This window comes from Mixophyes fleayi, chromosome 11 (assembly GCF_038048845.1).
Source record: "Mixophyes fleayi isolate aMixFle1 chromosome 11, aMixFle1.hap1, whole genome shotgun sequence".
Taxonomy (NCBI): Eukaryota; Metazoa; Chordata; class Amphibia; order Anura; family Limnodynastidae; genus Mixophyes; species Mixophyes fleayi.
Window position 1 is genome coordinate 65,818,006 of NC_134412.1, and position 20,966 is coordinate 65,838,971.

General features: G+C 42.6%; 1 protein-coding gene across 1 annotated transcript in view; it reads left to right on the forward strand.

Annotated features, from left to right (window-relative positions):
• The first annotated feature begins 4,955 nt into the window (after nt 1-4,955).
• The window catches only part of LOC142107678 (G protein-activated inward rectifier potassium channel 4-like), a 63,110-nt gene continuing 47,099 nt past the window's right edge, over nt 4,956-20,966 (forward strand). The window contains exon 1 of the mRNA XM_075191248.1: nt 4,956-5,119. The gene's annotated coding sequence lies outside the window, so the exon portion shown is untranslated. The remainder of the gene's footprint in view (nt 5,120-20,966) is intronic.

Consider the following 20,966-nt stretch of genomic DNA (forward strand, 5'->3'; position numbering starts at 1 on the left):
GAGAAGGGCACAAGGCCCCAGTAAGCAGTCAGGGCACCAGGCCCTTACAGGTGGAGCCTTGTGTTGTAACATGGCGCAGGACCCAGAGGTCTACGTGAATCTAGGTGATAGTCCTTAGGCAACAGTTGAGCATAGGGCTCCTGTTACTGTTCTACATAACCGGCTGGTTAGGTAGTAGAGGTAAGTGTCCTCCGTTTGTTAGCCTTCCAAATACAGTAGCGAAGTGTTATTGAGCCTATGTGGTGAAATTCAGCATTGTGCATTGTGCTTGGTTGTGCTGTGAACGTTTATTTACAGGTGCAAGATGTCAGGCCCCCATTAAAGGTAGCCACTTGTTTTCTTACTGTACTCCTGTGATATTCTGTGTCAGTGGGGACAAGGAGTAGTTAGAGCATACACACAGCTAGGGTAGAACACACAGTAGTTCTTCTTGTCCCGTAGGTCCCTGGGGTTACACGGGATTCCTGAAGCAGTGATTGGGCACCTCACTGGCAGTGCAGCACAGCCCTCTTGAGTTTCAGGGGTGTGTCCCGTGGTACAATTGGGTGTCCCAGTCTGAGTTACGGCAGGGTCCCTGACGGTTCCAGATTGGGGCGATGTTACCATTTGGGTGAACGTGACCGTCTCGAGTTCCGGCAGTGGCCACTGGCGCTTCCGAGCGGAAGCCGCCACCCATTTGGCGCGTTGCTCCAGTGAGTCTCAGTCAGGCAGGTGGTCCTTGGGATTCTGTCAGTAACCCCATAGTGAGGAAACAGTCTTCTCAGTACGACCTGGGCGAGGGTTAGGATCAGCCCTCCGGAGTAGAAATGGAACGCCGGCAAGTGTTCCCCGTAGGTAGAGGAGGAGGTTTAGGGAGTGCAACACACCCAGTTTCTAGCGAAGTTCATTACCCACCATTAGTTGTTTGTTGTAGGGTCGGGGCGCCTGTTGTTAGCTAGTGCCAGTTGTTTGGGTGGTACATTCTAGCCTCACTTGTAGAGTAGAGGGAGGCCGTGTTGTTTTCTGTCATCCACAGGTGACGGAGAAGAGCAGCAGAGCAGGGACCAGAAGCTGGAGTGCCCGGGTGAATATAGCTCTCTTGATTCCCACTTCTGGTTAAGCCCTCACCAGGGAGTGAGTAGAGTATTTGGTGTGGAACTGTTCCCAATATCCCAAATACTCATAGTCCCGCGCCCTTGGCAAGATCAAGATGAAGTGGTGGCAAGCGGGGTTGACTGAGTGTCTCTGCTCCTTGCCCTAATCTTGGACAGTTTTTCCTGGTAGGCCTGAGTCTCACTTCTGTTTCTCTTTTAGGGGGAAGTGGAGTGTTCTGACAGAGATCCCACTGCTTGTCTGTTGGGATAGGAATCATTCCACAGTATTGGGTACGTTCCTGAAGTGTTAGAAAGGGATTGTCGCCTGTGCGGCACTCTCCCCGGTGGGCTCTTACAGGGCCACCTGCATTTTTTTTTCCTTTAAAATGTTCCTAACAGACTGCTGAGTCGAGTCTTGGACCCAGGGCTAAAATTTGCCAGCCCTCTTCTGGAAGTGACAGTTGGAGCTGTGAGGAGAGTAATGGTGGTTAGAGACAGTTGAGAAGATCCATGTAACCGTTTTGCATTGTGCAGGAGGAGACAGGAGATGTATATAGGAACTGTACTTATCACAACAACAGTTTAAGAATGTGAGTGAAGAGGCGTGTTAATAAAGATGTTATATTTTGCTATATAGAGATGGTCTGGCGCCCAAATTATTGAAACATCTGATTGCACTGCACCACAAAGGTACATGCAGGGCCGGTGCTAGGGTCCACGGCGCCCTAGGCATATTTAAAAAAGCGGCGCCAACCCCCCCCCCCCCCGCAAAAATCGCCGCCCCCCCCCCCACAAAAATCGCCGACACTAGTAAGTCGAGTGGAGGTGACGGAGCAGAGAGGCGGCGGTGGTGACAAAATAGCCTCTTCCCCCCATCCCCGTCCATCTGAATGCTGTGCAGCGGCCGTGACAGGTATGGTCAGCGGTCGCCGCACAGTTTTAAAGTATTTTAGAATTCTGTGGCGCCCTCCAGAGCCCGGCGCCCTAGGCAAGTGCCTAACCTTGCCTAATGGGAGCGCCGGGCCTGGGTACATGACCTATGTCCCAACATCTTCGGACTTTGTAATAAAATACTTGCATGTGTGGGGACCATCTGGTCATTTACACCCATGCACATGGCTAGCCAGGGCTGGAGAGCCAAACCTGTACAACCCACATTACACACCAGAGCAGGGAGTTACAGTAAAAAGGCATTTTATGTACAGTATACATTAATAACATCCTAACAAATGTATTTTATGGAAACAAAATGAAAAAAAAAAAATGTTGTTTTGTCAGTAATGACTATATTATTAACTGGTGGCATTAACTTAATAGTTTTTTTTATTTTCTGTGCCTTCTTTTTGAAATTAGATTCCACATATGTATTGGATACTGCAGTGTATTGTCTGTTAGAGCAGAGTGCACCTAGGCCCGTATCCATCAGCAGACGTATCTCTGCATCCGCTCCTTGCTGAATACGGACGTGCGTACCCCCGATGTATGTGTGATTTTTTTAAAAAACGCACATTACATTAGTTTTGCATTCTTTGATTAATCAGGCGCTGCATGTGTTTTTCAATGATGAGTAGAAATCGGACAAAATTGAAAAAATTGACACACTGAAAACAGAACATTCAGTTTTGTTCCAAACCATATATAATGTTGCTATGATGCACACAATTAACAGTAGATTTTATCAGGGCATATATCACACACACACACACACACACACACACACACACACACACACACACACACACACAGTGACAGAGCCTGAGCTCAGAGATTATTTACTGACTTTACTAGGATTATATAATACCTTCTTCTACATTAGGATGTGAGCTTGTGGCTGCTCTTTGAGAAGCATTGTTGCACTAAGCCACAACATGCCTCCTCATTGCACACAATGTGCCTCACTTAGAGTTTGACTCATTTTACACTCAATTATATGCATTGAAATGTGCCACAAAAATTGACGTCTTATGTGTGTATTTTGCATTTATCCAACTCAAAACATTGCATTATTTCTGCATCAGGCATATATTGTAGAGGTGCAGCTTGACAGAGTACATTATAAATACACAGTCACATTACTCTATTCACACACAATATAATGTAATAAAGTGTCCTATACACAAGGGAGAATCCTGACAGTGTTAGTAATAACTGCAAAAGTAGCATGTTACATATAAATATAATGAAACACAAACACCCCACATCCACTATTTCCCGCATTATAAATCCATTCGTTATCTTCTTTATCACAGTAGTACACATAGAGATGACAAATAAGACATTTTCTTCATATATCTCTTAATAAAATTCTAATTTATTTTTTCTCACTATGGGGAATTCGTCCACTTTTCTATCCCCTCCCTTTCCTTGTTTCGTAGTTTTTTTTGTTTTTGTTTTTACTTTTCTCGACACACAGTATATGTATAAATATTAACAATACCTTGTTCTTTATTGTTATATGATGATATTATTGTTTTATAATAATATTGTACGATTGAATATCGTATGGTTGTAATATTTACAAACCATTCTATTTGATCTCAATATCAATAAATAAAAGCTGTCAAATAAAAAAAAAAGAAGTCTGAATAGAGGGAATGGGGTCAATACACAAACAACCAATCGGAATCAGCCAGATGTCATCATCATCAGCTTGTATCTTTATAACAGGGCTCCAGTAACCAAAATATATATATAGGGCTCCTAAGTAACAAATCTGCAGTCTAACTAGATCACATCTCCAGGGGAATGGTACACTTATTGTATTCACGTATGCTTGCCCGCCCATGTTCTGCCCCTCCTGGTGTGACGGGTTACATGTCTAAGATACGCTCAAATCTAAACACATTTGGTACATGTAAGTAAGGAAATGAATATATTTACACACCACAGATGGACTTACCTCCAACTCTAAATGGGGCCCATAATACCTACATTTTTGTGACTAGCTATACCCCATATAATTTTGTGAGTGCTTATTTGAGTTTAGTTAACGTTTGCACTCCCAAGGATCAGGGGCATTTCTAGGCCTTGGTACTTGTGGAGTAGGCTCCAAACTCTGAGCTTGTTGCTTCAACTCATTTTTAAAATGTATTGTTTATTGCCTTATAGCAATTATTTGGTATACTTAAACTGTTGTGTAACTCCAAACACCAGTTCGCTATAATACACAGACATTTTTGTTAGTGTGATTCTTAACTTTACATGGCATGTATGTAAAGTAGGAGTGACTATGAATGTGGTGAGCCTTGGTTGTGGGACAGGAGCTGAGTCTCTTGAGAACCTAGCAATGCTCCAGCCCAGAACATTATGTGACACTTACAATCTCATCTAATATTCTACTGTGCATTTTACATTTAGTGGTCCTTAAAAAAGAAGTTGAAAAGTAGCACCAGAGAAAGTTAAAATGTGCCGGATGAAAAAAGTAGCTTAGCTACAACACACCGTATAAATACTGTCCGTGGCTATTTTCTATACCAAGAAATGTAATTTATATTATACTTTATTATCTTTATAGAACTTTTATATGTCTGATGCGAAAGTAAAAATGGCTATATAATATTGTTCAAAAATGTCAGTAACGGTGTTGTGTTTATATGGTACAGACCAGATATTAGTACAGTATTTGGGAGTTGCAACCACTTGTTAGCAGATTTAGGATAACGGGTATAGGGGATATCAGACAAGATTATTATAAGATAATGTCCTCCTCTTTACTAGACAGCAAGACAACAGAGGGGGCTGAATATTTTGCCAAAAGTGACATTAACCCTGCTATGCCAAGATGCTTTCGGTTGCTTGTCCACTGATTAAATCATCTGGCAGTAATTCTGCCTGACATTGAGACAGATTACTGAGTGACCTCCTTCCGAAGGGGATTGGAGCTTCAGTGACACTGCTACACATTTACACAGCATCACGTCCATCAGCCATGTATGGGGTCTCAGACCCTTGCTGCTTCTAAATGATCCTTTCTGCGGTCACTCCAACCAGCACCTTTTAATAGAGGATTGTCAACTTGTTAAGACCCTCACAGACACCAGGATGAGGTAGGAATTTGCACTTAATTTTGTCCAACAAGTCCTAATGTATCCCCTTTAAAATGCAGATGCTCTACGACAGAACTGGGCACTATCCAGACAATATGAAAATAAATCTATGACACATTTATTAATGGAATACAGAAATGTTTGAGAATAGGTCTCACACACAAAGAATGTGAATTTGTCAGAGCAAATCAGAACTTGCATGTGTGTCAAATTTAAAGTTCACTTGACAGGTAAATTATTATGGAACAGCAGTAGGCAATGTCCAATAACAGATACCAATGACTAGAAGGAAAGCTTTAATTAATATTTGTCTGACAATGAAGTTACATTTCAAAACCATACTGTTTTACATACCTGTATTATTTTAAATGGAAATTAAATTAATGAGAGGATATTGTTGATCAACAGGATCTTTCAACTGCAGCTTATATGTAAAGCTATATAGGAATATACTTGTATAGCCACAGGTGAACAGATTAGCAAACAATGATTCTTCCAGCTTTGTTATGTCAATGCATAAAAGTATATTTTGAAGGGATAATTGATTATCAGAAATATCATATAGATAAAAGCACTGCCTTTTATAAAGTATTTTACTGTATTTAACAAACTTTCTGAGCTGAAATGGAAACTCTACATTGCCAACTTTGATGTAATGCTATAATAGTATTGTATAGTAATGACAGTCCACTGTATAGTTTGTTAATATGCATGTGCAGATCCCAGGGATATTTTGCTGATAGGAGAAAAGATATTTTTTACACTGCTGTTGTCGAGCGTTCCCATCCTCTGCTTAGAGACAAAATAATACCATCATCATTTATTTATATAGCGCCACTAATTCCACAGAGCTGTACAGAGAACTCATTCACATCAGCCCCTGCCCCATTGGAGCTTACAGTCTAAATTCCCTAACATACGCACACACTAGGGTCAATATTGGCAGCAGCCAATTAACCTACCAGTATGTTTTTGAAGTGTGGGAGGAAACCGGACCACATAGGAATTGAACTCATGACCAAAGTGCTGTAAGGCAGAAGTGATAACCACTAAGCCACTGTGCTGCCCCACTAGAAGGGAAGGGCAGTTGCACTAGTGTTGATTTGTGGCTGCCTGCCTCGTCAGCCAATACTAGCATACATGCAGCAGATTTGCAAATACATACAGGGGTGCTTAGAAGGAGGGATGCAGGTACAGTGGCGGATTACAATGGTGCTGATGGGCAATGGCTCATCTACCTATCAATGGCCCCATCCGAGTCAAATTATATACAGCAAAAGTGGGTGTAGGTGATTGTACCTTTTAGTCCATACAGTGACACCCCTTCAAAGCTGGCTTAGATTGGGCCTCAATTTAAGAGATTAGACTTTTACACAGTGTATTTCCGCCAATTTTTCCATTTTTGTGGAAACCTATGCACTCTACTAGTTTGCATGCCAGCCATGGACGCTGGACAGACAATCAAAGTGTACCAGTATGAAACCAAGGTCTTTTGTGCTGTACATCAAGTGCAACTCGTAAATAAAGTTGACTATATTTTGTGTGCAAAATGGGTTATAGGAAAAAACATATTTTAATTAGATAATAAAAATCAGTTGTGTTAAATAGGCATTAAAATATACTTTGTGCCAGGGGTATATAATAATTCAAAAGGTCAATAAAAAAAACCAACCACTCCTGCTCCTTATATCAATAACCCCTGCTGTTTTATTTTACTTGATTTCTGAACTGGGATAAACTTATAAAAGTATAATAAAAAATAAACTAAAATAAAAACAGAGGTATATTAGAATTCCATAAACAAAATGATAGAATTATCCCATAACTCCAAGTTGTATTTATTTTTATTTAAATTGTATTTATTTCACTTTCATAAATGGGAACTGCAAATTCTGTATACAGTTAGAATTGCCAAGTCAACAGTTTAAGACATAACATTCCAATACACAAACCTTTGTAATCCAGTCTCCCTAGAACTGCCCTCGATCTAGCACTATTATGTTTTACTCTCAATGCTTATTTCCCTAATACTTCATACATTTGATGCACCCAAATTATCAGAAGCAGGAGAATATGTTGTTATAACTTTTTTTAGTTGGCAAACAAAAAAATTCAGGTCACATGAGTTTTCAATTTCATGATTATCGGAGTCCTACACAAGCTTCATGACTTCAAGTAATACTACTATGCAGGCTTATATAATGATTATAAGATCAACAATGCAAATCTGGAAACACATATACCTTTGTGGGTTATCAGGTAGCCTGGAAAATACACATAGTGGAAGCAGTAAAGTACAAAGTACAACTTACTTAGACTTTAGGACCACCCTCATCATTAATTTAAAGTTTTATATTTTTCCCCTAAAGTACTGCTTGGTTGAACCTCATTTATGATGCGCAATTGGGATTGACTTTATTACCTGTGTGATTTCATGTATTTGAATGTCTTTATTACATTTCTTGGGTGCCACAGGCGCACAACTGGAAGGTACAACATATATCCCTTTAAACTTGTAAGGCCAAGGACACTGATTCATTAAGTAAAGTTAAGCAAAAAATTTAGTAATTTTTCTTACTCAACTTTTCTGGACAAAACCATGTTGCAATGCAAGGGGTGTCAATTATTTTATTATTATGCACATAAGGAAAATGCTGGCTGTCTTTTTCATGTAGCCATCAAATACTTGATAGCTTATTTGTACACTGAAATTTAAAGTTGATCTAGGACATGTCCTACCCCAAATATAAATCTGCCATGACATTTTAAATTTACCTCCCCTCCAATGCAACATGGTTTTGCCTTACTTACTTACTTATTTTTGCTTAACTTTCTTTAATGAATCAGACCCAAGGTGACTAGTGCCACTGACCAGCCGGAGAATTCAAGCCCATTTGCTGTCTGCCTACCTGTAAAATGGGCTACACTTCCAAAATCCAACTAGCTCATATAAATAATCACATTTCACAAAAAAAAATTCGTTTTTACACTTCAGTGCAAAATTCGGAGCACAATCAGCACTTTCTAAGAAATACTCCTGGGGGTAAATGTATGAATCTCCGGATTCTTCATCTCCGGCGTGTTCAGCCTCTTCAGCGCTTAAATTTAAAGCGGCGCTGCATTGTAAAGGGAATTCCCTTTACAATGCAGCGCCGTTTTAAATTTAAGCGCTGAAGAGGCTGAACACACCAGAGATGAAGAATCCGGAGATTCATACATTTACCCCCTGATCTGTCCAACTCCTCCCTTCAGGGAGCAAATTTATCTCCCACAGATCCTGCATTTTGGCCCGTAAATCCAAGTGCTTATTTGTAAAAACAGGTACATTTGCACAAAAGTGTGTGGCATCACAAAACTTTATGACACGTTTGGCCTAATGTAGAGTCGGACGCAGGGCCGGTGCTAGGGTCCATAGCGCCCTAGGCACATTTTCAAAATCGGCGCCCCCCGCCCCCCCCCCATTCACCCCTCCCCCGGCACATTTTCAAAATCGGCGCCTCTACCCTGCACACTTACAAAATATTGTGTAAGTGTGCAGGGTGGGGGCGCAGATTTTGAAAATGTGCGTCTTTTCTTACCTTAACTTGCCTCCTCTCTGCTCTGTCTGCTCCCCTCCACTCACTGACACTGTCGGGCCGTGATGATGATGTCACGCCCGACAGTCAGTCAGTGAGTGGAGGGGAGGAGACGGAGCAGAGAGGCGGCGGTGGTGAGCAATAGTCCTTCCCCCCCTCCCTGTGGATGTATCTGAAGCTGTGTGGCGGCCGTGAAAGGTATGGTCAGCGGTCGCCGCACAGTTTTAAAGAAATTTTTAATCTGTGGCGCCCTCCAGAGCCCGGCGCCCTAGGCAACTGCCTAACCTTGCCTAATGGGAGCGCCGGGCCTGGTCGGACGCAAACACAAAGTACATGTGAATAGCAGGCGCCCTGTAACCGGGTATGCTGAGTGAGACGCAAACAGATTTTGCTGTTAATGTATAAATGTTTTTACTTCCTCCAATAATTATTCAAACATGAGTGATGTACAGTACAGTTGTGGCCAAAAGTTTTGAGAATGACACAAGTATTGGTTTTCACAAAGTCTGCTGAGTCAGTGTTTTTAGACCTTTTTGTCAGATGTTGCTATGGTATACTGAAGTAAAATTACATGCATTTCAAAGGCTTTTATTCACAATTGCATAAAGTTTATTCAATAAATCAATATTTGCAGTTTTGACCCTTCTTTTTGAAGACCTCTGCAATTCGCCCTAGCATGCTGTCAATCAACTTCTGGGCCACCTACTGACTGATGGCCGCCCATTCTTGCCAAATTAATGCTTTGAGGCTGTCAGAATTTGTGGGTTTTTGTTTGTCCACCCGCCTCTTGAGGATTGACCACAAGTTCACAATGGGATTAAGGTCTGGGGAGTTTCCTGGCCATGGACTCAAAATTTCAATGTTTTGATCCCTGAGCCACTTAGATATCACTTTTGCCTTATGGCAAGGTGCTCCATCATGCTGGAAAAGCCATTGTTCGTCACCAAACTGTTCTTGGATGGTTGGAAAAAGTTGCTCTTGGAGGATGTTTTGGTAGCATTCTTTATTCATGGCTGTGCTCTTAGGCAAAATTAAGCCCACTCACAATCTTACTAGCAGCAATATACTTACTTGTGAAGCCCTTTTTGTGCAAAGCAATGATGACTGCACATGTTTCCTTGCAGATAACCATGGTTAACAGAGGAAGAAAAATGATTTCAAGCAACACCCTCCTTTAAAAGCTTCCAGTCTGGTATTCTAACTCAATCAGCATGACAGAGTGATCTCCAGCCTTGTCCACGTCAACACTCTCACCTGTGCTAACGAGAGAATCACTGACCTGATGTCAGCTGGTCCTTTTGTGGCTGGGCTGAAATGCAGTGGAAATGTTATTTTTGGGATAAAATTCATTGTCGTGGCAATGAGGGACTATTAAATCAATTGCAATTCATCTGATCACTCTTCATGAAATACTGGAGTATATGCAAACTGCCATCATAAAAACTGAGACTGCAGACTTTGTGAAAAATAATATTTATGTCATTCTTAAAACTTTTGGCCATGACTGTTCACATGTTCAATTAAGGTTATAGATCCTGGGTACAGATGCTTACTAATATTGTTTGCTCTTCTAAACTTTGTCTAACCACTTGGCTTTTTGTTTTGATATATGTTTCCTACCCTTCTTTAATGTATGTTATCGTAAATATATAACGTAAATAAAAAGTATTAAATGTAATTAAAAAAAAGTAAGTCGGAGGACGTCTGTCCATGTATGTCCCCGGCTGCAAGCGAGAGACTACATCTACCAGAAGGCCAAAGAACGTGAAAAGCAGGGGAGATCCCATGCATAGAACATAGAATTGTTAAGGTAGTTGGGGGAGTAGCTGGGTCAAGGGGAAGAGAAATGGGGGCAAGAAAATCAGAGCTGTATCCCCGTAATATTTTTTGGGAGCCAAACAGAGGGAGTAGAGAGGCAGGGCAGAGACACTGTGAGAGTACCAGAGGTCTGAAAGATAAGGAAGCAGTATCTATTATACCCCTGTATATAAAGGGGCCATAAAGGTATATAGGAGCTGTTGGTGAAGGAGTATATCCTTGTCAGTTGTTTGAAACTTCCAATGGAAGACTGGAGCAAAGGAAATACTCCAGAGTGATAGAGTACCACAATGAGACGGAAAAGATATTTTCAAAAGAGAGGCGACTGGAGTGCTGACTGGAAAAAGAGGTGTTATAAAAAGTTAAAGTGATGTAGATGTGTTTCATGAATTATACACAGGTTTGTGATCTTATTTGACACTTATGCTTTTTTCTTTGCCTAGGTAATAATTTCAGCTCTGTACATATTTTAAAAAATGGACATTTAAGTACTCAGTTACCTTTCACACACCGTGTCTAGGCTGTGATAATTTCTAAAAGAGATTCTAAGTTATTTTTGTTTAAAATAATATATTGAACTCAATGTAATTTCGCACTCTTTTTAATTTTTTTTGGGTGGGTGAAAAAAAGTAGGTAAACAAGCAAAATTAAGACTTTCAATGGTCTCTATAATGCTGCCAAACACGATGTGGGTATCCTTCATCTGCTTCTCGAGCCTGCTCCACTGGTAGGCTAGTAATAAAAATAAATAGGTTGTAACAATGTAAGATTTGGAATATTCCTTACTTTAAACTAACGATAACATTGCATAGCGTCCACAGCTATAGTAAATAGAACTGATGCATTGTATAATCATCGGTGGTGTCATATAACTAGATCGGAGAAATGGTTGACATAAATCAGCAATGGCAGGATTTACATATCCCAGTACTCAGGGCCCCTTAACTGTTATGAGCCGCGGCGGTGTCCATAGCCGTCGCGGCTCGATCTCCCCACTGCCTGGCGTCCCAGCCGTCTCCTTGACGACCGGGACATCACTTCGGGTTCCGGCCCGACCGTTGCTGAGGAATACTGTGCCGAGTTCAGGCGATGGTCTACCGACAGCGAAAGGAACGATCCTGCATTACGCAGTCAATTTCGCTTAGGTTTTACGGAACAGATCAAAGATGTTTTGGTACAGTATCCTTCTTCGACAACCCTGGAGAGTCTTATGCAGCTCGCCATCAAATTGATAGACGGATCAAAGAGAGAAAGGCTGAGAAAGAGGTACCGTCCTGTTCATCATCTGTTTTTGTTTCTGCGTCCTTGGACACGGAAGAACCAATGCAATTAGGAGCCTACTGTCTCTCTGCAGAAGAAAAAAAATCAGAAGACGGACCCAAGGTCTGAGCCTTTACTGTGGCATCAAAGGACATTTTTCTTGTTCCTGCCCTAACAAGTCGGTAAAAGAGTTGGCCTAGGAAATAAAGAGGAGGTTCACCTAGGTCTGCAGATTATCTCCTCTAAAAATGCAGTTTTGGTTACTGCGCACATCACTTATGGTGCTCGTTCCTTTGAAAATCTCAGCCTTCAGCGATAGTGATGCCCTGGAAATTTTCTGGACATTGAATTCACCAAGTCTTCTGGAATCCCCTTCAAGATTATCAGTACGGTTATTACTGTATGTGGTCTAGATGGAGGATCACTCCCAGGCGGCAAGGTCATGTATGAAATTCCCCTGTTACGCCTGACAGTGGAAACCCTTCATTCAGCAACTCTGTCTTTCTACCTTATTAATTGCCCGTCTGTACCGGTGATATTGGGGCATCCATGGGTGTGTCTTCATAACCTTGTAATTGATTGGGCATAAGGGGAGATTACCCAGTGAAGTTCCTCGTGTTCTCAGACTTGTTTGAGCTTGCCTCTTCGGATGCTACAGCCGGCTTCTGATGTACTTCCCCCTCAGTACCGTGAATTCTGGGATGTATTCTCTAAAAAAGCAGCTGACTCTCCACATCGGGATTTCGATTGTGCCATCAAATTTCTCCTAGGCTCTAAATTACCAAAAAGAGGACTATATTCACTCTCCGGTCCTGAAACCTAGGCCATGTAGGAATACGTAGAGGAAAATTTACAAAAAGGCTTTATTAGGCCTTCAAAGTCTCCGGTGGGAGCTGGCTGTTTCTTCGTCTCCAAGAAGGATGGTGGACTACGTCCCTGTATTGATTTCAGAGGTCTTAACAAAATCACTATTAAAAACACCTACCCACTTCCTCTCATCTGTTTGACCAACTTAGAGGTGCTACCATCTTCACCAAAATTGACCTTCGTGGGGCATAAAATCTTATCCGCATCAGAGAAGGAGATGAGTGGAAAACGGCTTTCAATACCCATTCCGGCTACTACGAGTATTTGGTTATGCCATTCGGTCTTTGTAACGTACCAGCTGTCTTCCACGATCTTATTAATGAAGTGCTCCGGGAGTTCCTTCATCAGTTCGTGGTTGTGTACTTGGATGACATATTAATATATTTCCACTTTCTGCCTCAGCACCAGCTCCATGTTCAGCAAGTTCTCCATAAATTACTGGGACCATCATCTGTTTGCCAAGCTTGAGAAATGCGAGTAGGAAGTTTGAAGTGTCTTATTCCTAGGATATATAATATCCTCTACCGGTTTCTCTATGGACCCAAGTAAAGTTCAAGCTATTCTAGATTGGGTGCGGCCCGTTAATCTGAAAGCTGTACAAAGGTTTCTGGGGTTCGCCAATCATTACCGAAGCTTCATTCAAGGTTTTTCCGATTTGGTGGCTCCCATTGTTGTCCTCACCCGAAAGGGGGCAGATCCTGGTAGTTGGCCCTCAGAAGCCATCAATTCCTTTGAGGTTCTAAAGAAAGCATTTATCTCCGCCCTTGTCTTGAGACATCCTAATCCTGAGCTGCCTTCTATTCTGGAGGTTGATGCCTCTGACATTGGTGCGGGCACTGTTCTCTCTCAAAAGGATCCTAGTAATCACCGCCTGTTTCCCTGCGCCTTTTTCACCCGCACGTTCTCTTCTGCAGAGGCCAACTATGATGTTGGCAGTCGGGAACTCTTAGCTATCAAATGGGCTTTTGAAGAATGGAGTCACTGGCTGGAGGGAGCCATTCATGTCATCGCAGTCATCACTGACCATAAGAACCTCCAATATATTGAATCCGCAAAACGGCTGAATCCTAGACAAGCCTGTTGGTCGTTGTTCTTTACCCGCTTCCATTTCGTTATCAATTATAGACCACGATCTAAGAACACCAAGATTGATGCTTTATCCAGAAGCTTTGTCTCTCAACATGCACCAGTTCAGAAACCGCTGCCAATAATACCACCTTCAAATATTCATGCAGGTTTAGCCCAGAACTTGGGTATAACCCTTCGCAGATTCCAAAAATTTGCTCCCTCCGAGACACCCGCAAATCCCTTATTTGTGCCAGTCCACCTTTGAAAGGCTGTCCTCACTGAAGTCCATATAAAACCGCCGGACATCCCGGTATCTTTAAAACCACAGAAAGTCTCTCATGCTCTGTCTGGTGGCCCACCATGGAGTTAGATGTTCGAAATTTTGTTATGTCCTGTGAAATTTGTGCCAAAAACAAAACCCCTAGGAACCACCCTTCTGGTCAGCTTATTCCATTATCTGTTCCTACAAGACCTTGGACACATTTGTCTATGGATTTTATTGTGGAGCTCCCTTTCTCATCATACCTTTAACCAGACTCCCTAGTGGACAGACCTTGGCATCACTTTTTGTCCAGCACATCTTTCTGCTCCATGGCTTACCGTTGGATATTGTTTCTGAACGCGGCTCTCAGTTTATTGCCCAATTCTGGAAGTCCTTTTGTGTACTCCTTGGAACAAATATCAGTCTCTCCTCAGCATACCATCCACAATCCAATGGACAAACTGAAAGGGTTAATCAATCCCTGGAACAATTTCTATGGTTATACTCTTCTGAATTCCACAACGATTGGTCAGCCCTGTTACCATGGGCAGAGTTCACATACAATAACTCTTGCCATTCCTCCACTTGTTCCTCTCCGTTTTATTGCAATCTTGGTTACCATCCTAGATCTAATTCATTGACTTTGCTTAACCCTTCTGGTCTCCCTGGCATACGCTCCACGGCTTCTAGTCTTAAGAATATCTGGAAGAAAGTTCACTCTGCCTTAAAACGAGCCTTAATTCACTCCCAAAAATTTGCGGATCAACACCGTAGGAGTTGCTCTTTCAAAGTGGGTCAGAAGGTTTGGCTCTCCACCTGTAATATCAGGCTCAGACAACCCTGTAAAAAACTCGGTCCTAGATTCATTGGCCCCTTTTCCATCATCAAGCAAGTGAATCCTGTGGCCTTTAGGTTAAAGCTTCCGTGCTCTCTGAAAATTCCTAACACGTTTCATTGTTCTTTGCTTAAACCTGTCATTTTTTCTAGGAAATTTAAACGTGTTGAGTCTCGGAAGCCGCACTCAGTTAATGTGGAAGGACACCTGGAATTTTTGATACAGAAAATACTTGACTCCAAGAAAGTCCAGGGGCAGATTCACTTTTTGGTTCAATGTAAGGGGCGTGGCCTGGAGGAACATTGTTGGGTTCCACGTCTTCATGCTGATAGACTTAGTAAAGATTTCATCAAACAATCCCCCAGGAAGCCAGGGTGTCGGGGTTTTCTAACCCCTCCTCAAGGGGGGGTACTGTTATGAGCCGCGGCGGTGTCCATAGCCGCCACGGCTCGCTCTCTCCGCTGCCTGGCGTCCTGGTCATCAAGGAGACGGTCAAAGTCAGTTCCGGTATCGGCCTGACTGTTGCCAGGGCAACGGCTGGACGCCAAAGCTCTCAGCACCGCGTCCCGGCAATACAGATCAGCCGGGCGCGTGCGCTGCAACTTGACACAGCCTGCGGGCTAAGTAATTATTGTATTTAGTAGTTAGGCAGTGCCCTGGGATAGTTTCAGGGCTAGGCCCTGATTGGCTACTTTCAGTATTTAAGGCAGGGATGTTATAGCATTGCAGTCCTGTGCTGTGCTGACCTGCTCTTGGATATCTATTTGGCTGATCTGTTGTTGTGACCCTTGCCTGTTTGCCTGTGACCCTGACCTTTTGGCTTGTATTCTGGACTTCGCTGTTTTGCTACGGACCTCTGACCTCGGTCTGCCTCTGACCACCCGCACAGTCTGGGCCAGCGCCCATGGTTCCATCTGCGCTCTGGCCATCTTGTATGAGCTTTTACTACTCTGAGCCTAAGACCTAGGGGCATCTGAGTACCTGTGAGCACATAAAGCTCTACGGGAAAGGTGACTGCTGAAGGTGAAGATCTCTACACTACTGTTCTAAAAGCTTATCCTGCTGGTCGTGGGCCCTAACATTAACAGTGTAGGTTTTCCATAACTCCTTGCTGGATCACAGGTGTACTCATTACTGACTGACACATTGTAACAGGTGGTATAATTATTTCACTTATGACTTGGAAAGCCTACACCATTCGGGCTCCCTAAGGCCCGGGATTTCCCAGCTGTGGGAAATTCTTTTGTTATAAATAGGATTCCTTGCTGTAAGAGCTCACTTTGAGCCGGTAGCTCCTAGGAGCTAATTTTTGTGCCGTCTACAAGGTTTTCGGGTTTGGCAAACAATCCTTGGATGCATTACAGATTTAGATGCTGGATGTAGGTGAACAATAAAGAGGATAAATGAGGGTTGTGTATGGGGTGTTTCTATTCAAGTAAGCATTTTTTTACCCCTGTGTCTGTGTTTTAGTTAAAATATTTAATGGGTGCACTACAAGTCCCAGCAGGCCCTGGGTGCCATGGTATGCTGGCACATTTGGGCATTTGGTTACCCAAATGCCAGCATGCCCTGGCATCAATGGGTATGCTGGTGCTTGTAGTACTACAACTTCCACCATGGCCAGACACTTATTGGCAGCCTGGCCATACTCGGACTGTAGTGCACCAGGGCCAAATTGATTGGATACTATGAAAATATTATTACCACACACCCTCCACACAGAGGTGTGGTAAGAGGCCTAGTGCTATCAGAATAGGGATGGGAACAGCTGGGGGGGAGGGGCTGAAATGTTATATTATACACGACCATCTCCCTAGGGATTCCAGCCCCAGGTATGGTGTTGGTAGTAATAATGATAAAATTTACCGGAGTGGGATGACTCTTTTGTATCATCTTCCATATCCACTTCAACATCTGATATGGAGCAGGCCAAGTCCACTTCAAACCACTCTGACTCCAGTGGCTTTTGATGCTTGTCCCGGGCAGGTGTGGTGGTTTGGTCTTGATTGCTGTCCTGCAGGGCTGATCATTGGGCCATCTCCTCTCGCAGGGGTGATCGTTTGGCCATGTCCTCTTGCAGGGATGATCATTCGGCCATTTCCTCCTACAGGGCTGATCATTCGGCCATCTCCTCTCACAAGGGTGATCGTTTGGCCATATCCTCTTGCAGGGATGATCGTTCGGCCATTTCCTCCTGCAGGGGTGATCATTCAGCCATTTCCTCCTGCAGTGGTGATCGTTTTGCCATATCCTCTCGCAGGGGTGATCATTTGGCCATTTCCTCCTGCAGGGGTGATCATTCGGCCATCTCCTCTGACAAGGGTGATCGTTTGGCCATATCCTCTCGCAGGGATGATCATTCGGCCATTTCCTCCTGCAGTGGTGATTGTTCGGCCATCTCCTTTCGCAGGGGTGATAATTCGGCCATCTCCTCTCCATGGGGTGATCGTTCGGCCATCTCCTCTGACAGGGGTGATCGTTTGGCCATCTCCTTTCGCAGGGGTGATCATTCGGCCATCTCCTCTCCATGGGGTGATCATTCAGCCATCTCCTCTGACAGGGGTGATCGTTCGGCCATCTCCTTTCGCAGTGGTGATCATTCGGCCATCTCCTCTCCATGAGGTGATCGTTCGGCCATCTCCTCTGACAGGGGTGATTGTTCGGCCATCTCCTTTCGCAGGGGTGATCATTCCGCCATCTCCTCTCCATGGGGCGATCGTTTGGCCATATCCTCTGACAGGGGTGATCGTTCGGCCATCTCCTTTCGCAGGGGTAATCATTCGGCCATTTCCTCTCCATGGGGTGATTGTTCGGCCATCTCCTCTGACAGGGGTGATCGTTCGGCCATCTCCTTTTGCAGGGGTGATCATTCGGCCATCTCCTCTCCATGGGGTGATCGTTCGGCCATCTCCTCTGATCGTTCGGCCATCTCCTTTCGCAGGGGTGATCATTCGGCCATCTCCTTTCGCAGGGGTGATCATTCGGCCATCTCCTCTCCATGGGGTGATCGTTCGGCCATCTCCTCTGACAGGGGTGATCGTTTGGCCATCTCCTTTCACAGGGGTGATCATTCTGCCATCTCCTCTCCATGGGGTGATCATTCGGCCATCTCCTCTCCATGGGGTGATCGTTCGGCCATCTCCTCTGACAGGGGTGATCGTTCGGCCATCTCATTTCGCAGGGGTGATCATTCGGCCATCTCCTCTCCACGGGGTGATCGTTCGGCCATCTCCTCTGGCAGGGCAGGTATCTGGCCAGCTCCATTACTGTTATGGCCTTTGTTTGGAATTGCTTCCTGATGAGGCCACTGAGGAATTTGTGAATTTGGCCCACGTCGGATGTGCTTTTCTGTCAAAGTAAACACGTCACATTTCAAACTCACATTGTTTTAAGGCTTGAGCCCACTTTAAATACTCTAAATATATCAGTTAGAGTAATTTGATTTGTTTAAATGTTTAAAAATATATATAGTTTGTAAAAAACCACAGTGGGTCATATAGATTTTGAACTGACAGTGGCTGTTTACTGTTTGAATGCAACCTGGACGCAAGTTGCTTTGTTTAAACAAACAAGGAACATGAACATTGTTCTGGCCAGATTACAATAAAAGTTTCCAGATCCATTTGCTTTCGAATGTGGGTGTGTAAGTACAGTCTGCCTAAATGTTATTTGCTGGCCATAGACAGACAGATCAACTCCCCTATGTGCACAAGCGTCTATAATATAATGAAACATCCGAATGCTTTGCAACCAAGAATTGGACTCCAAATAATTATAGATAGAAATTATTGCTAGGATACACGTGGCTTCTAATACCAAATAAGTGTCAATTGCCATTAATTCTTATTGATTCCCATGTTGTTACCACTCATCCTTGGTGGGTTGTAACATACATCATACCTAATAATTTAAACTATTTATAAAAAGTGTAAAACATGTAACTTAAACATAAATGTTAGCCAAAAGTAGATGCATTGCAAAGAATTAAATCAGGAGTGAATGGTTGATGTTCGGTTTGCAAGCAGCAATTTGTCCTAAATTACAGGAGGTTTGTGTTAAACTGCATGTGGTTTGCGTCTTTTAAAACCATTACAGATCGGATGTGATAGAGCAGATTGATATTGTGTTTGAAAATTGCATTCAATTGATAGCAGTTTTAAAATCACATATGAAATCACATTTTTATCCATTCCCTTAACCTGAATCACGACTCTAAGCTCCACAATTCTATAGAGACAGACTGACAACGAAACTCATTTATTCTGATTCATTGCCTGACTGAGCTCACCGACAAATGGCCTGGTCTCACTGCAGCTGGATTCACACAGCCACAGTAAGGACCGGTACATTGCGGAACAGATACATGGGGACCAGACACAGGGACAGTAGTACTACAGAAGTATTTCTGTTCCAGTGTCTCCCTGTATCTGACCTGCTTTCTCCAGGCTGCAAAAACGGCCTTGGGGGCAACAAGAAATATATGGTAACTTAACAGTCTAAGGTCAGGGCATGCAGAATATGTTAAAAAATTAAAACAGGCCTGGGTCGGGGTCAAGAACAAATGGTCAAAGTTTGGGTTGGTATCAGAAGGTCATGCAGAATAATGCTTAACATGAGGAACCTTTTGCTCAGTCATCAAAGAATTGTCTGAGTCACAGAGCTTTTAAGTGCCTAAGCTGAAGAAAAGATACAAAATTTGCCTATTCAGGTGCATGGTCAATCTTGAAGGAGGACAAACAGGATCACAGTAACGGGGGAATACAAGGACAGGTTTATATACTATACTCACATCCAGCTAATAGTAAATCCACTACAGATGAGCCTTTATTTCTAGCAAACTTTGTATACTTGTTTATACAGCCGGACTTCTTGTGACTTTTATTGTCATTCCTCTTGGTGTCATTATAATACATCAGCATTTCTGTGCATACTGTACATTAAGGACTCATTCACATCTATCTGCTTGTCTTTGCTCTTTTTATGCATTAATAAATGCATGAAAAGTGCATAAAAGATGAGTCCAATAAGAGTCAATTGTGCCATTCCCAATATGGCGTTCTAAAATGTTAACGCTGCCTTTAAAATTTTAGAATACCGCATGACCCATTTCTAAGACATGAATTCACACCACCAGTACCATAAATAGTATTGGTAAAAACATAATGCATGACAATCGCATTACAAATGCAGTAAAACGTACCTAAAAATGTGCTTTCATTATTATGTGTACCCATTTTCCCAGCACCTATGTGTGAACAAAACTTAATAGAACCACAGAAAGCACCAGGTAGTCTAGGATGATTCGTTTTCTATTACATGTGAACACCCCAGAAACATATTGATAACTGCTGCTGAGTAAGAACTGGTTTACATGAACAAATTATTAAAAAATACATTTATGACTAGAAGCATAGTTTTGCCTTTTGATGGCTGCTTCTGGCCGGTACAGATTAAAGGCAGATGGAACAGAATTACTACACAGTAGCAAGCGCTTGATCTGAAGATAAAAATAAACTAGAATTAGGCAGTGGGGTTTAGTAATTTTGTGCTGTGTTTAGCTTATTTGGGATGTGAGCAGAGCATTCCTTCACGTCATGCGCCTCTCTGATCATGCTAAAGATTGCTTTCCATTTATCCTCATTGGATATGTTTAGACGGATAACAGAATAAAAGCCTCTATAACTCATGCCAAATAATTATTCCTGTGATTTTTTTTTTCTTTTCTTAAATCCGGCTAAATCCGGCAGAGCTCTTGGATGTTACAATTCTTCTCCCTGACTTTGAGCTTAAATGAACTGTGGAGTAATCTGCAATTTAATTTTCTTTCTTCGTTGGGAGTCTTGAGGAGATGAAAACTAAGATTTAACTCTGCATGTGCAAGCAAAAAGAAACATGTATGGTGCAATAATTACAATTTATTTAAAATAGCTGGCTTCCTGTGAAATAGAAACATAGAACTCCTTAAGTTATAGCACAAGTTCAAGAACAAAATAACCTATAGGCAGATCATTGAAAACTATAATTCACTATCAACAGTAATTTTCCATATTGACCCAAAAGGATCCATAATGCAATTTTATATAGGATCAGTATAAACAACAATCTAAATAAGAGACTAGAACATACTTGCCTACTTTTAGACGCAGCTGTCCGGGAGGGGGT